The sequence below is a fragment of the Acanthochromis polyacanthus genome, chromosome 13 (assembly GCF_021347895.1).
Source record: "Acanthochromis polyacanthus isolate Apoly-LR-REF ecotype Palm Island chromosome 13, KAUST_Apoly_ChrSc, whole genome shotgun sequence".
Lineage (NCBI taxonomy): Eukaryota > Metazoa > Chordata > Actinopteri > Pomacentridae > Acanthochromis > Acanthochromis polyacanthus.
This window is the reverse complement of record NC_067125.1, coordinates 9,453,915-9,470,268: the sequence shown is the minus strand read 5'-3', so window position 1 is coordinate 9,470,268 and position 16,354 is coordinate 9,453,915. Positions and strand designations below refer to the sequence as shown.

Below are 16,354 nucleotides of genomic sequence, written 5' to 3'. Positions count from 1 at the left end.
CTCTCCTTCTACCGACTGCATCTTGAGATCTTGTCCATGAAGAACAAGAACAGAATATGTGATAAGTGGCAACACTGGTGAAGCCCAACAACCACTCAGAATGTGTCTGACTTTCTGCCAAGGATTCAGAAACATCTCTCATTCCGGTTACATAAGGACTCGTCTGTTGGGAGAAATTCGTACCAGAAACTCACTGCTTCATGTAGTGTGATTTGTTACATGTAGACTTCAGAAAGTGCATCAATTTATTATACATCATAAAGTGAATATGATATTGATTACAAATGGAGAAGAGTTTGCATTCTAACGTGTACATACATTTGGTACCAGGCTCTGGGAACATGTTCTTGATGGTAATGAGGACGAGGATTTGTAGAATGCTGATATAAGCAATTATTTCTCCAATTAAAGCCAAATCAATCAGTTTTACGCCTTTTTTTCTTTTGGTCTCTATGGTGATCAGAAGGGGGTCTTATGCAGAAAGCTCTGTGTGAAGTTTCCGTAATGATACCATGGAAAAGATTTTGTGACTGTCCTCCAATTATATTTTACTTTTCACCCTACTTAGATTCACAACAGAGAGCAGCTATGCACAAAAATGGCAATGTGTCATAGAATGAAAGATTGTGTATCTGGGCCAGTGCCAAAGCAAAACTTGAAAAATGATTTGGGCCTTCCCTCTTTTTTTTTTTTCCAGTGGTTTTGTATTCTTCTGATGAATGGACTTGCACATTAGTATGCTCTTGACTGAAACATTTGCATTTTAGCCTGAAAATGAAACATTTGTTGATTCGTACGATGTATCAGTACGGTCTCTCTTGTCATTTTCTGCCTGGGTTCTCAGCAGGGTCACGTTCAGTGAGGGATTTCAGTTTCTGATTAACAGAAATCTGTCACTGTGGACTGAGGATCTGATCCTCAAACACTCTGTAAAGACAGTCGATGCTGTTTATTCTGCAGTCTGTCTGATGAGTAAAGAACTGATCTCTTGGCAGTCATTAAAGAGATCACTATGTGTGAGCATTGGGGAGGAAAAAGAGCATGGGTCTCTGTGTAGCACAGCAGGAAACCTGTAGCAAAGTGCACAGGCTGCTCACAACATGCACACTGGTCGACTTCTGTATGAGCCAGCGTGTATGTTTCTATGATCTTTGCTCCATGAGAGGTTGTATGCTAACCTCATGGTAAATCCTGTAGTGGAAACCACGGCAGAGGAGCCAAACCCAGGGTTGGAGTTCAAACAGAAAGCTTAGTCTCTGTCAAGATGTTGGCCTTGTTTACAATAATGGGAATACATTTCATAATCCATTTGTTTTGCTTTCCATCCACAGTAAACTGGCATTTTTCAGTCTCAAAAACTATGGTTTAGGAAGTGCTCTCTAAAGTGAATAAATTTGAAAATGCTCATGATCTAGTTCAGGCAGGAGAAAGAAGGTCGTTGACCTCTGACACACACAAAACCAACATACTGCAATTTGCTACAATATTAAAAAACATATTTTAAAACGCAGTAGCTGATCAGACTTGTAGAGCTTTGGTTTTCAGAATTTCATTTTCTGACTTGATGGGAAATCAAACCTTTTTATGTATATCTGTGAAAGAATTTTATTATATGGATGGTTGATGATTTAAATTTTGGTCATGGACAGATCAGAATGTCTCTTTGAAACTAACTGACTGGTCGCAGTCATCTGTCCAAGGCAGGGAACTGTCTGTCGAAGCAGGTCTGCTGTGAAAATGATGGTGGAATAACCTCATCCTATTATGATATTATGATTAATGGTGATAATGGCTCAACCCCTGCTAAAATCAGGCAGAGATCCGTTTGTCACCAGGGGCACGGCACTGACACCGAGAGACAAAGAGGCTGCACAGTGGAGGAAATGCTACTCCTGTCTACAGCAGAGCTACTGCCTTTCTGACAAATTGTGAAGAAAAAGCCAGACAGTTAAAATGTGACATTTAGAAGCAAGTGAAAAGGGACTGCTTGGTAAACAAGAGTTATCACAGTTTTAGGACTGAGTGATTAGTAAAGGATCCCTCTACATTCTTCAGTTCTGCTCATTAAACTCCTTTCTTTGAGATCTTGTATTATTGGGCCAAGTATCAAAGACAAAATTGGTTGTAGGTCATGACAGAAGCAACCATAAGTACACCTAATTATTGCTTGTAATTGTGTTTATATTGGATGAATTTACACCTCAGGATCAGGCATGTACTTTATCAGCCTTTCATGCAGTAGAACTGTCCCTAATCTGTCCCTCATCTTAGTCACATACCTAAGCCAAAAAAAACAAATTTTCCCTGAACGTAATCATAAATAGAAATCTAAAGGCAAAAGATATCGCGAACATAATCTACTGTCTTTCAGTGTTAATATTCTTGTCTGCTAATTACAAAATGAAGCATTCAGGTGTGTTTTTTTTTTTTTTTAAATCTTTGACTCGATTCTTATAGTGCAATGCAAAGAGATAGGAAACACAAGAAAGGAGAGCAAACAAACGACATGCAGTAAGGGTCTGGCTGGAGAGGAAATGAAGCAGGGACTCACTGCCGATGGCTTGTGCGCCCATGCGGTGCGCTCCCTGGCTATTCGGCTATCTCATCTGCTTGTTTGATTTTTCAACCTTTTAAAACGTAGGAAAAAAAAAAACATCAAATGGGAATATTGTCTTCAGATTGGTCCACATTCATGCAGACTTGGCACAAGAAGGCTGTGTGGAAGTTTATAATCTCATGTACTGATTGTTTTTTTTATTATGTTGTTTTCTTCCCCTTTATTTACTCCAGGCATCTGTCATCTAACCAACTACCTTGTTTCTTTATGTTTGTGTCTATTTGCTGTGCAAAGCTCCCACATGCCAAGCAAAGACTTGTAGCTGCGCACATGCACTCACCCTCACTCCATTTCCACCTCTACTCAAGTGAAGCACCTCTGCTAGCAGTTAAATATGGCCCCACTATGTTCATTTTCCTCCATCCTCACCCTTCCTCCAACTCTGGTTATTCCAGGGTAGCTCCCTTTCTTTCCCCCAGAGAAGATTAGTGTCTCCTCTAAGAAGTACAACTTGACCTTAACCCTCCCTCATTCTTTCCCACATTGCCTCTACCATTCCCCTCATCACCATTTGATGTAAATGCAAATGATTCATCATCCTCCACTGATACAGTATCAGCAGCCCATGACGGGTGGAACAAAAAGTCTTTTTATGGAGTAGTTCTCCTTTCCAACAAGTCAAGTAGCTCACAGGGGCATTTTTAAGCAGCACTGGAGCATAATTTAATATATATACAGTTAGCTGAGTCTAGAGATGTGTCATTGTCTTGCTAGTTAAGTCTCCAAACACAAATCCAGATGGATTGTCTCACAAATACCAAAAACAGTAATTGTTATTCTTATCCGTTCTCAGTTTCCCCATCTCATCCCTCTGTTCTCTTCCCCTTCCCCTCTCCTCCTCTGTGGACGGCAGGCATTCAGTCTCTTATCAGTAGAATCAGCCAAGCACAGCCACTTTTGGGCCACGGATAGGCAGGAATTGGCTGACAGCGTGGAACTGCTACTGAGAAAAAGAGAGATATTAAAGATGAGGAGGGGCAAGAAGGCGGGAGGGGAAGGAGGGCTCAGGAAAAATGACTAATCGAAATAAAAAGAAAGAAAAGGAAGATGAGGCGTTTGTTTTCGATTGAGAAAAATACTTTGAGATAAGATGGAACTTTTTCCTCACAATCACAACATCAGGTGCAGTCTGTCTTTTCTCCAGCATAACAAATCTCTCGCACCATCTTTAAAAACTGGCAAGCTTGCATTTACAGTTGACTTTCAGGAATCCTTGCACCTCAGGCACCTGACTAAGTTTCCTGCCTCATAGTTAAATTCAGACAGCACACATTTTGATAAGACATCCCACATATTAATTACGTCTCCGCTCATTTCAAAGCAAGAGCACATTGCCGCTAATCAGCCAGGAAGTCGATCATCCGCGCCTGTCTAACTTCATCTCCTCCAAGGTAAATACAGTAATGTTTGACAAGGTGGCTTGCTTGGTGTTAGCAACTGAGCGATAATTGCAGCAAGAGGGATGTCAACAAGATGGAAGTTACCGTGCAAACAAAGTAAAGTTTCCCACCCATCATGTAATGTCACTGAAGCCCCTTCTTTTGTTTGAGGATTATGGGAGATTAAAATTGCTGCTAAGGTATAAAGATATCTGATTAGAGGGTAACTCGACGCTGAATTACACAGGTTAGAAGACTGCTGATGATGAACTGCTCTACAGAAACTTTCAAGGTTGTTACAGCCTAGTCAGGGTAGAACGGTTCAATTACACCAAATAGGTAATTGTTCTGCATCATCGTCCTGATTTTTCAGAAGGTGCCTGTGAAACAGCTTTAAAGTTTCTCGCTTCACTTCAGAATTTCTGTGTCTGAATTTGTCTCATAGCGTGGCCATAATAACACGAGCAATAATTATGCCACTTAAACTTTCAACCGCAAAGTGTACTATTCATCCAGCCTCCACACAAATTGTTTCCTTTAACTAGTGATTAACTGATACTCAGACTCCCTAGGGAATTGAATATAGTGCGGGGTGAATATTGCAGGGAGCGATGCCTGCGGAATATGAAGCAGAGGACAATATGGATACGGGTTGGTAGCAGGCAGTGAATGAACTCTACGTGATGCCTTAAAATGCAGGGTAAGAAATATAGGTGGGGGAAGTGCTGATGGTGGTGGAGTAATCTATCCATTTTAATGCATCTCATTAATAACGAACAAGAGGCCTTGTAATGTAGAAAGTGGGGGAAGAAGGGGAAAAAGGAACTGGGGAGGAGGAGGAAGAAAGGGGTGAAGGGAAGATGTTGAGGTGTAATCAGACTATAATTAAACTACTCTTATCCGCATTGAGGGGTGTGTAAATGCACACAGACAGAACGGCTTACATGGTTATGCTTGGGCACACGGTATAGAAAGATACCGGTGATCTGTAAAAGGCTACAAACAGAAACAAAACTCACATGTTCATATGAATTAGACAAACTGTAGTGTCTGCTTTACTCATTTACATTTCTTGGCTGCAGTCTCGTGGATAAGCAAAGTCTGCAGATCTAAAGCTTGTCGGCATTTTGGTGACCTTGACACTCAGCTGCCTGTTCATTTGGTATTTCTGCGTCTTGCACACCTGGCACACAGCGAAGGGCAGGAGGGTTGGCACAGTGAAAAGGGTGTTGCATTTAAATTAGGTAGTGGGATTTTTAATAACATTAAAGCTCCGTGACAAAGTATTTCTGTTGTGAACACTGATTACCTGTAATTTGGAAGTGTTACTGATAGGGAGGAACATTTCTGAGATACAATGCACGTTATTTTCATATGCTGTTGAAACTATTCAAAACCATTTGAAACCGGCACTCAATGTTTGCTGCAAAGTCAACTCAAGTACAGTTACAATTTGAAGAACAGATAAAGTAAACAAGCTGCGGCCCTTCACAATAAAAACAAACCTGTAACTTTGTTAATTCACAGTGCTCTTGAGGCTCAATGTTTATACTGTTTGTCCAAATAATCCCCATGCTGGATCTACATAATGGAGTGACTAGTTCACGATAATTAACATTATATCACCTGCTCAGCTGAAGCAGATGTCCACAAATACTGTCACTAAAACTTTACTGATCCAGGAAATCTGTCAGTATTTACTGCCACCTGTAAAATGTCCTTCACTCAGAGAAGAGCATTGCCAACACACTTCCACTTTATTATGTTATAAGCATGTAAGCACAGTTCTGATGCTACTAAATATTAGCAGCATTAGCAGCCACATCTGCTATCTGCTTGTAAGACGCTTAGCTTAAAAATCCTAGCTTGGTGTTTCCATGAGCTCCAGCTAGCTAGCTGAGCTCCATATCTGCAAGACATCTTTTTGACATCATCATGCTGCAGAGTTCATCAACACGACTGCAGTTAGACAGCAGGGAAACACGCTTATTTTATTTGACTCTTCTGGTGGTCAGCAACCTGTAACTCCATCTCAGGAAACAGTAAGGAGTTGGTACCATCAAGTATTACAGCTAATCTCTGATATATTTTCTGACATGCATGTGAATTGTCATCAAACGCCTCAAAGCTTTGACCAGTTTGGACCAGCGTGGGTCAACAAACGTAGCAGGAATCTGAAGAAACGACACAATTCAAAGCTCTGAACAGTTTGGACCTTACTGTGATTTTAATGATTTTTTTTAATGGGTTAAATTATTAACCACAATGAATCGAGTAACTACTAATTATTAACATCCCTAGTTACTAGTGCCGAAAACTCCCAAACTACTACCAATACAACAACTCAGTTTTAACTGGCTGAAGTGTATGGTGTTGTCCCAGAAATAATACAATAGCAAAATAAAAAAGTGAGTCAGTATCTGGAAACCTAACAAGATCCAAAACGTACTCCCCAAAGTTGGTGGAAGGCTGAAAAACTAGTGAATACTGACCTGAGGTTTGGCAAGCAGAGAGAGAGAGGACTTCTCCATTTTTCACCCACTTTTACATTATTGAACACCTGTCCATAAATTCCCCACAGCATCCTGTGTCTGTGCTCATCCAAATTTACAAGAGCTGCAACAACTGCACGCCTTATGACAAACACGTATCATATGTGTTGGACCTGAAGCAATGCAATTTGATAGCAGCATAAAATACTAGAATTACAGCAGAGTTATACCAGAGATAGATCAGCCTGTCCATTCGTGTAGATGTGCAAATAGGGTTATAATGTGTAGCACCTGATTTATGCAAGCACACCGACACCAAAACTAACCAATGCGTGTGGAGTTAGTGGTTTCCCCGTGAATCTGAGCTGAATCTGAATACCTGAAATCATGTTACAGTTGTTTATGTAGGTGTACAGTTTACACTAAATTGCCTTGCACCAGTCAAATGTAGAGCATCTCTTATCTGATGAAGCATCAGTAATGTGTAGATTAGTTACTAAGCAAAATCTGTGGCAGAGTCCAGTCACAAAGCATTAACATCACAAACATTAAGTATGTTTTTGACCAAATTATGATGGTACATGGTTGTCAGAACTATGAAAAGTCATTCTCGGTTTAAATATCTGCGCCGGATTCCATTTTCAATTCAATTAATGGCTGTCAAACAAATGTCAGCTTCATTGTGGTGCCAGAGGAAAAGTCAGTTCACCAAAGCCTTTAGGATACATCGTCTAAGGACCAGCAATATAACTGTATAAGTATTGCCATTTCTTAACAGCTTCACTCTTTATACATATGTTCTGACAAATACAACACAATCTGTAACTGCGCTACTTGCCCCTGGCCGTAGAAGTTACCAAACACAGCTTCCACTCTGCTCGGTTTGCATTTTTATTGTTTTACGGACCGCATTTTGTGTCCTGTACCGAAAGCGGTGATTTACAAAAATGTGTGACTCAGTCTCTTTCTTGTGGCTGCGAGGGGCTCAAATGCTGCATTAGCATAATTTAACACAGGAAATGTGTGAGTCATGGGGGAAAAGAGTATCATCTGAAATGTTATCCGGATTTTAAGTTACACACGTGTACACACTCACACACACCAGTAACGAAAGGAGGATGACAAGATATTGGATATTGTAAATGGTAAAAATGGAGTATTGGTGTATTTCTATTGCACATTATTATCAGATGGCATAGTTTGGCCGGTCTTGTGGCCTCCACTGTAATCAGATTAGTTTGAAGAGTTGATGAACAGCAGTTATGGGGAGATGATTAGATCACAGTTTCCATTTTCTGCTTTCATTGCTGTAATCTCCAGCTGATGACCTCCAAAACCTGCCCTCGGGTCAGTTGTCAGAGTAAGACTGACAGTAGATTGACATTGCACACTGAATAATGTATATTTAAAACTTATATATGTTGACTTTGTGGACAGTGTGTGCATGCTACTCATTGTGCACATTACTCTTGGTATTAAAGCAACTGAGTGACCAAGAACCTTAATGAGATCACTCCGTGGAATCACAACTAGTCAAAAACAGAGGTCTGAATTCATTGGACAGTTGACCTGATCAATTTACAGAAGCAGAAGAACCTTGAAGAGGGAGCTGAAGCCGGCGTCAGGCGAAAAACATCCTCCGTCTGGCCTTCCAGGGGAAGTTTAGCAAACATGCGAGAACACCAAAAGAAGGGTGAAGATTAGCTTGCATGGAAAATAACAGCTCCCTCCTTTTCTCCTGTTCACCTCTCCTTCCCTCTTTCTCTCCAGTCCAGCAGGTTCGGCTGCAGCGGGCTGCCATGAAAAATGGATGAGCGTTTCTCTCCCGCTTTCTTTTCCCTTCACTCATCCCTTCTTTCCCCCCTCACTGCAGTCTGATCATGCATAGCTGTAATGTATTTGTTTTGCCAATAACAAGAACGAAGGACAGAGTTTCCTTCTGTATATAATCTCGAGAAAAGCTGGCTAGAAGCAGCAGAAGCGAAAAATAAAAAGAGGCATCACTGCTGCTCACAAAAGCATGAGCAGGGCTGGTCAATGGAGCTTAAGGTTTTTATCTTCTCCACACCTGGAACAGTCCGCACACAGAAATTCACAGAAAAACTCCACGTGTTAGGCGATACGTCAGCCGCCTCATGTTCTTTTACACCTTCTTGCTTCAACACTTAGGAATTGTTTGATTCAATATTTGGATTCGTGGCGAAATATATTCCGCTCTAAGCTTGAAAATCCCTACACAATCTCTGCATGTGTGTGAGACAGAGTGGGCTTATACCCAGCCCGAATGTGGCAGTATAAACAGCAGAGGAGACAGGAGGAAGATTGACCTTTCCCTAATCAGCTGTGTGTGTGTGCGTGGCTACATTGGATGCGAGTATTCCGCGATGCACCGCTACACAGTCATGATGAGCCGCTGCAGCTAGCCTCTACCCATGAGCGCATTAGCTGATATTTATCCAGTTTTACAAATGAAGGTTGCTGAGCTGGAATCGTCATCGCACTGCCTTTGATCATCGTATTCACATTAACCCGAATAACCTGAACTGACTATGGATCAGCGCTTCATCCTGAAGGTGATTGATTAATACCAACTACTGAATTCGTGCTCAGAAATAAGAGTGCTGACTTCTGGTAAATCTTTATCATGTGCCAATAGAATGCATGCTCCTCTGCTATTTACACCCATGTCTGATTCATGTGTAGATGAAAAACAAGACACTTGCAGGGAAAGACCACTATCATTTCCTTTTTTTTTTACTTTAATGGCCTATTACTAATCTTAACTGTGCTTTTCCTGTACAATATTCCCCCTGAAACCTGCCATTGTACCCCTTATATCCCCATTGTCTCCCCCTGAAATTGCTTCGGCCCTGTATTCCTTTTGATGCTAAGAGGCCTTTGAACTGGAGCCAACATCTTTACGCTGTGCTCGGTGGCGAGTCTGCGAGCAACTCAAATATTCATAGGGCCCAGACCTCACCTAGAATACTGATGGACGCTGCTCTGCTCTCTGTTGATGGGAGCAGGTGTGTCAAGCATTGGCCTGACATGGGCCAGGGATACAGTATGTGAACTGTATAATGGCACAGGCTGTTGAAATGGCTACAGAGCTGCCAGTAGAATGACTTAGGTCATTTCATTGCGCCGTGTGACGGATACTGCTGTGAGGTGCAAGGACTTTCTTTTGTTTCCATGAAGGTCATCAGTGTGGGTTATCCTGCTCTCTCCTGTTATAGGGGTGCCTGTAAACATTGTGATGGGGGTTGTCCAGGGGTTTGTGTTGAAGTTCATGTTCAGGTCACGGCAGGACAATAAGGCTGTCACATCATGATGCATTCAGTTCTCCTCATGTGTCCAAATGATCCTGGCTAAGAGCCAAACATGATTGAAACTAGAGGATGGATGCAATGACTTCAAATGTTTTTGTTTTTTGAGGATAATATGAGCTGCAGCAGTCGGACTTAATAAAAAAAAAGGCTGGTATCTTTCAAAATTAGTCTTTCAGGTAGGAATTTGCTTCTTTGTGTTTTCTTAAATAGTGATTTCTGTTGAGCCACAGTGAAAACAAAGTAACAACAGAGGAAATATGTACTAATGAAGAATAACTTCAAAAGAGACCCACTCGATTTGTCTGCTTCAGAGTGCTGAATCCTCATTGCAGGTATGAAATACATTTTTGCACAGAGAAATTCATCTTGCATAACCAAACTTATCTCCAGAGCACTGTGTCAGTGCTGGAGAATGGTCTGACTGCACCTCATTATCAGTGCGCTATCTGAAGAAACAAACACTCTGGTTTGTTTTTATTTCTTAAAACCAATCACAGTTGTCTTGAGCTCACGATGCAGTAATGGCCCCACTGGAAATTAGTGTCAAGGACAACTTGCTTTGTTTTAACAGGCGTGCAAAATTAAACCTTTTTGCCCAAACGAGTGAGGAAACATGCAACAGTGTCCCTGTTAATTAACAAATACTGTAAGCGTATCCTCTCTACTTCTTTACAACCATTTACCAAAAGAACCATTTCACTGTGTAGGCTGCTACCTCTAAGGTTTTTTTGTTGTTTCCCAGAGTGAGGGGAATTTTAAAAAGGTATCAAAAGGGCAGGAGAATGTCTCATTAATTACTTAGCCAATGGCAGGCCTACACCCACGGTTCATCCGGTGAGTCAGACTACACAGGGACACACTGCTGGGCTTTGTACCCCATCACTTATAGTAATATTGCATACGTAGCCATAACGGACAGGAAGAATGATTACAGCAAGCAAAAACAGTTTCAAGGTTCTTATGAACACCTGATGATTGTTTTAAGACAAACTCGAAACCTTCCCTTTAATTATTCCTGGTAAACATTCATCTTCCTCAGCAGCTATGAGGCTAGCAAATGGCCACAGTCAGGTGGTAGCCTCACCAAACCAAAGCCTCACGCTACGCATGGCTGTGCTCCATTATGCAGACTCTGGCTCGAGATTAAAGCAATTTTTCATAACCAAATATCATTTGGGCTGATTATAGCACAACAGGTTCCGTTTCCCTTGTGGTGTTCAGTTCCATTCATCACACACTTCACAACACAGGCCTTCCACAGTTGATTGCCAGACAGTAACTATTGTAAGTAACAAATACGTTCTCAGCACTCTGTCAGCTGTGTCTGGAAGCCAGCGTAGCATGTTTCCACCTAGTAGATCCAGACTCACAGCTCTGACATTTCCCATTGATTGTGAATGATGAAGAACATGCTGAGCTGTCACTGCTGCACCATAAAAAAGATGCATTAGTGTGATCAATCTTCATGTTTAGTTTGAAGTTTTAATTTCCCTCATGTTTTGTGTCTTTATGCGCGTGTGTGTGTGCGTATGTGTTGGAATTAGTACGCTCATCTAGCATGTAGTGTGTTCTCTTCAAGACGTTCTTACCGAAAGTTATTTATGGTTTGTCTTTTCTTCTACGTTTTGTCCCGCTGCGGCAGCACTGAATAGTTTCAGAATTTCATTGGAGGCAAATGAATAGAGGTTGTCAAATTATAAAGCATTTAAACTGTTCAGTCTGGCAGTAAAGAACATCCCAATAATCATAGCTTTTTTAAATTGAATTACTTCTTATTTCTGGGTTGAAAATAGCTCCCTCAAGCCACTGGGATGTAATTGCCTTTGTTGACCTGTCACCGCCTCGGCAAAATAAGTGGAACCAGGTTGAGATGGGTGTAACCCAAAGCAAAGCCATTCAAATCAACGCCATTTAGACTGCAGCTAGGAGGACTGTAATGGGACCGCAGTGGTGGCAATTCTTTTCGCATAATCTGGGAGACGCGAATAGTGCACAATGAATTTAAATGACAAACAGAGAGAAAATAAAGAAAGTAGAAGTGCTTTTGGAGAGCGTCATTTTTTGGCTCAATCCTACTGACTGACTGACTGACAGGCACAAACAAACTTTCATGGACATACAAGCAAACTGTTTTGAAGAAATGTTGACAAAGAATACAAAAAGTGGGGAAAAATGAGAAAGAACAGCATTAGGTGAAAGAATTGGGCCATTTAAACACAGAATGAGTGTTTACTCCTTCAGCTTTTATTGTTTATTGAGAACAGAAGCATTCAGAAGTGACAGATTGACCTGCCTAAATCATCACGGGTGCTATCAGTTGATTGCTCACTCAGCCTGCTCCTGAAAGGTCTAACACAGCTAGCCAGTCAATTTTCTGGCAAAAACAAAATTATGAGGTAAACAATCCAGACAATGCAGTGATAAATGTATTGAAAAACAGGGCAGGGACAGAAGTGCACTTCAATACATCTCACAGAGTGCTTTGCATGAGCAGACTGTTCTCAGAAACGCTCTCAGATAAACACTAGTTCTGGATGCTACGGGGAGGCATGTGGTGAGAAACCTCTAGTCTGCACTGTGTAGGTATGTGTTCATGTGTTTCCTTGTGGTGGAATGCAACTGAATACTTTTACTCAGTACAAATTTGAGGTCCTTATCTTTCACTTGAGTATTACCATTTTAAAACAGTAGATTTCCAATCCACTTTATCAGGGGTGTTAAAACTCATTTTAGTTCAGGGACCACATTCAGCCCAATTTGATCTCCAATGGGCTGAACGAGTAAAATCACAGCATCATAACCTATAAATAACCATATGTTTGACACGCCTGCACTATATTGTAAAGTGGAACAATTGTACTTTTTGCTTCACTACACTGCAAAAACTCTTAGCAAGTCTGTTTGTCTTACTTTTAGTCAAAATGTCTCATCCCACTTGATTTAAGATAAATTCACTTAACAAGAGACATTTCAGCAGGATGGAGGGACTTGTTTGAAGGCAATCTTGTTTTAACCCTTGTGTTGTCCTGTGGGTCAAATTGATCCATTTTACAATTTGAAAATGTGCGAAAAAAAATTATTTTCACAGTGAAAACTTCCACATTTTCAAAATTTATAGGGAAAATTTTTGGACATTTTTTTGACGGGAAAAAGAGAAATGTTTTAAAAAAAAGTTTCTTTAAGAACATTCGGGGAAAAAATTAACCAAAATCCAGCGAATTTCGCTGGATTTTGGTTAATTTTTTTCCCGAATGTTCTTAAAGAAAATATTAGAAGTTTTGCTGATAAATATGTAATCACTTTAGATATTTTAAGATTTTTGGAAGATTTTTGTACTCATTTTTAATTTTTTTTCTTTTTACAATTTTCATTTTTTATTTCTTGCCAAATCATTTTTTTTAAATAAATATTTTAAGGAAAACTTTGAAGGAATTTTCTTCCTGAAGATTTTTCAAATTTTTATAAATTTGGGGAATTTTTTGCTGAATCTTTGGATTTTTTTTTTTCTGAAAAGGCAACAATATTTTTTGGTGCTGTAAATGAGGACAACAGGAGGGTTAAGACACCTAAGCTTGACAATCCTGGTAAAATATAGCTCAAAAAAATTCCCAGCTAATTTTAATATCTCAATATTATAAATATCATATCTTATTTCAAATCTTACCAAGCCATTTTTCACTAGTTCTATTGGCAGATTTTTTCACTTATTTCAAGGTGAAAGTTCTTTGAAATAGTTTTTTTTTTTTCTTGTTTTGAGAGGGGCATTTTTTTCAGTGTACATCTGCCTTCGTAGCTAGAATACCGTGTATCTCTATATGGGCTCATTTTGAATGTGAGTGTTTTACAATTTAATGTTCCTTTTTATGTGAAGAAAGTTCTCCTGTTTCTTAAACTATATAAACTGTTTCAACCCTCACTGGATTAGCTGGAATCGGCTGTATCGTCACAGTTTCGGGCTGTTTTTCCAAACCCATGAAAAATTTCGAGATACATGGTTGTCACTGGACTGCAACTCTACAAACACACAGCATGATGCTCTTACGGAGTTGATGTATTACTGCAAACTGAATCTATCTAACAGAGAGTAAAGGAGTTAACCCTCGTGTTGTCCTTACCAAAAAATGTTGTTGCCTTGTCTGAAAAAAGTCCAAAATTTCAGAAAAAATTTCCCCAAATTTATACAAATTTGTATGCATCTACATCATAAAAATGCAGCAGCACAACAATCGAAAAACATCATATATAATAGTGACACTAACAAGAACCATTTTAATGCCTGTTAGCTACTTTTAATTTACTTAAAATACATTAAAGTGATACTTACATACCTAATTATATTTCTGAATGCAGTAGATTTAAGCACCATATTGCGATATTCGTACATTAACTTCAGTAAAGTCTAATCTAAATTCTTCTCTCACCACTCATGTTTACTTAAGGAAGTAAATATGTTGTTTTCCAGTAACCAGACTGGTGGAATCTGTTATTCTTCCAAAACCTGACAGCTTCACACACTTCTGTGTGAGTGTGCGTCTGTCTGCTCCGCCCACCCAGCCGTCTGTGGCAGAAATGATTTGCTTCTGGGCGTGCCAAATGGTCATGTGGGACAAAGAGCCACTTGCCATATGTGGGACTATCCAGACAGAGCAATATAAGTAGCATCTAAGTCTGTGTGCTCCCACTCATTAAACCCTCCACATCCACAGGACCGTTTCGGTCTGATTAAAAAACTGTGAATCACCATGAGAGCGCAGATTTTGTGGAGACTCATGTCAGTCGGTGTGTGTCTGTTAGGATGTTTTCCATCATTCCTACTAGTAATTATAGCTGAACTCATTGAGTTAAATGCATGGAATGCAGCACCAGCACAAAAAAAGTCAGGTAGTGCAAGAAACTAAAGTCTGATTTTAGTTTTTTACAAACTTTACTGCTTAGTGAGTGTCAGGAGGTGGTTTGACTGTTTTGCTGCGCTTACTGTGCCTTGGCCCACACACTTTACTTGTGCAATGACTGCTCGTTACGGGTGTTTGCATTTCACTAAATTCTAGTTTTACCTCCATGAAAGTAATTTATATCAAATATTATATGTTTGGAGAGTAGAGTAATGCTTCTCCTTAGAATATTTAAATTGTTTTTAGAGGCCTGATGAAATGAAACGACTGAATAATATGCAGCAAAAGCAAAGAGGTGGAGATCAAAGTCAAACCTTGCAGTGATGTTGCCATGGTTCCAGATCTCACTATATATATATGAAACAACAGAATTAATGACCAAAACAAAACTTAGAATCCATTTGGAAGAAAAAGAAACAAACAAAAATAATTATCATTTAAATCCTGTAAAAGAGTTATCCCTAAAGCACTGCATTTAATTGGAAAAATAACTACAACATTATACATAGAATTTCATTAATCAAGCTTTCATAAGTAGAAACGCTCTTTTAATGAAAGTAATAATTTGCACTACATACATTTTAAACTGTTTAGATGTTCTTCAGAATTAATTTTGATATGATTTGGAACCGCCTGTCCAAAATGAGTGTATCCAATCTGTTGATATCTTCAAAACAAGCCCGATCAGACTGTCTTGGGGTTGTTTGATGTTCTATTATTTGATTGATTTTTTTTTAATTAATGTTTTTTTCATCTCTTTTAACTTTTGTCACTTTTATTATTTTCTCATGTTCTTCATTTGTATTAGTGTCTCATTGTTTTGCTGCGTATTTGCCAGCGGCCGGTACAGAACGTTGAAGTCCACGGACAGTTTGATTGACTGACTGAAGTGTGTTATCTTTGTCAAATGAACCACACTGGACTTATCATTTTCCATTCATGTGCTTTGTTGTTTCTGCGGCAGACATTGTGTGCATGAGCAGTATTCTTTTGCATTTCTTTATATATTTGCTGGTCTATTTACAGAATGTATGTGTGGGTGTGTTTGCACGTCTGGCCTCACAGCTCCTGGAGAACCACCGTTCCCCGTAGAAATGCCGTCACACAGTCAATGAATGACCCCACCAAGGTTGTCTGCAGTTCATTCCTGCATTCCCTTTAAACACAGTTTAAACGCAGTCTAACGTGTGCCTGTGTTTCCCTGCCATTGTGGCTTCTTTAGTGTTTCAGCTGAGAGGAGGATTGTTGCTCCACTGGCTGCCGATGAGTCTCTGTTTCAAGTCAAGGCTGCTAACAGTGAAGCGCTACAATAACAGCCAAAATCACTTCCCTCATACATGCTGCCAACTGTCATCGTTTTAGCTGCAATTTGCCTTTTTATTTACCTACTCGAATGGTAAAAGAACATCTCGGTGCTGAATAAGACAGAAATAGAGGGTCAGAGGGATAATGCGCCTACACTTGGCGAACACGCTTTTGCCTCGGCGCAGCTAAATGGTGGAGGCTTGTTTTATGTTGTATTACAAGGCAGTTGCCTTTTCAGAGCACCTACAGTAGAATACACAGTGAACAGATGCCGGGTTTAATCCATTGAACCCCCCATGTGCTTTCCACCTGAATTAATTTCCCTGCACAAAACAACAAA

The 16,354-nt window shown here is 40.0% G+C and overlaps 1 protein-coding gene across 1 annotated transcript in view; it reads left to right on the top strand.

Annotated features, from left to right (window-relative positions):
• LOC110955485 (calsyntenin-2-like) overlaps positions 1-16,354 on the top strand; it is a 356,305-nt gene that overhangs the window by 81,943 nt on the left and 258,008 nt on the right. The window lies entirely within an intron of this gene.